This window comes from Camellia sinensis, chromosome 9 (genome assembly GCF_055761805.1).
Source record: "Camellia sinensis isolate YWXY chromosome 9, ASM5576180v1, whole genome shotgun sequence".
In the NCBI taxonomy this organism is placed as follows: domain Eukaryota; kingdom Viridiplantae; phylum Streptophyta; class Magnoliopsida; order Ericales; family Theaceae; genus Camellia; species Camellia sinensis.
Genome location: NC_138969.1, coordinates 178,846,846 through 178,848,231, shown reverse-complemented (window position 1 = coordinate 178,848,231; position 1,386 = coordinate 178,846,846).

Below are 1,386 nucleotides of genomic sequence, written 5' to 3'. Positions count from 1 at the left end.
ATTGAGGTGTAACATGATGCAATGCAGTGGAATATAAAAAAAATGTAACGCTTCTTCAGATAAAAAGTTCGTTTCATTTCATAATCTTTTTCAAGTACAAAGTTTTAAGGAAAACAAAATCTGCCTGTGGCAGTACAAAGTATCCTAACTACCAACAAAAGGGAAAAGTACAAGAAAGAAGAAAAACAACAAAAATCTACATCCATGTCAAGCGGCTCCGAGGGCTATCAGTCTGTCCTAGTCCTTTTCCTGGACGAAGGTCCAGGAGCATCGTCAGCATCGTCATCAGGGCTCGAGCTAGAACCGCCTCCGGTCTCCTCCTCCGATGACTCCGCCTCCGACTCTGCCTCTGCCTCGGACCCGTCATCGTCGTCGTCATCATCATCATCATCAGGGGTCGGCGCCCGAGAACTACTCCCTACATGAGTACGCCCTCTCCTGGTACGGGGAAGTGCAGTGTCTCCACGCCCTCCTCGAGCAGGAATAGAAGGCCCAGCTGAAGCACCGCCCACCGGGGGAATCTGGAAGGGAGGCTGAAAATCACAAAGGGCAAATACATCAGAATAATGTGAGCAGTGTATCAGTGTAGAATGCAGTGTACAGTGTGAGAATGCCGAGGACAGTGCATCAGTGCAGAATGAAGTATACAGTGTGTGAATGCCGTAGGCAGTTTATCAATTGCAGAGTACAGTGTATAAATGCAGTGTATGCAGTGTGTCAGATGCTGTGAGATCAGTGCGTCAGGTGTGGTGTCGTGCATCAGATAATGTGAAGCAGTGTATGAGTGGTTTGAGGCCGTTGTTAGAAGAACATACCAGAATGCTGTATAGGACCAGGAGGTCAAAGGTCCGCTGCAGCATCCCCATCATGGAGGCATTCAGCTCCACGGACTGTCGGGTGTACTCGGAGGACGCCTGCAAGAGTATAAGATACATCAGTATTCTGCGGAATATCAAATAAACTGAAATGAAATGCAGATGCAAGATGCAAAATGAAGTAATACATACCGGAGGCAAGTCAGGGATACCGGCTAACTCATGACCAGCCGGGGGAGGAGCAAAGGGGATCTAATAGGTCGCCCCATCCTGCCCTCTATATGACAGTACAGTGGGCAGGGCGGGCCAGCCAGTCCCTCGTCCCCCCCCGAGCTCCGCTCCTGCCATGCCCTCGAGCCCTCCTCGATGTGCCCGCTCCAGCCCCAACTCCCGCTCCAGCTGCCAGCGCCGCTGGCCTCTCCCCCTCAGCTCGGCCACCATCGCTCAAGGGTCGTGTAATATAGGTCCGGACGTACTCTGCGTAGTCGCCCTCGCCTCTGTGGTGCTCCTCGCTCCAGCCGACGGTGAAGTCCCTCATCTGCTCAAGAGAGAACCTCTCCGTATACCTCAT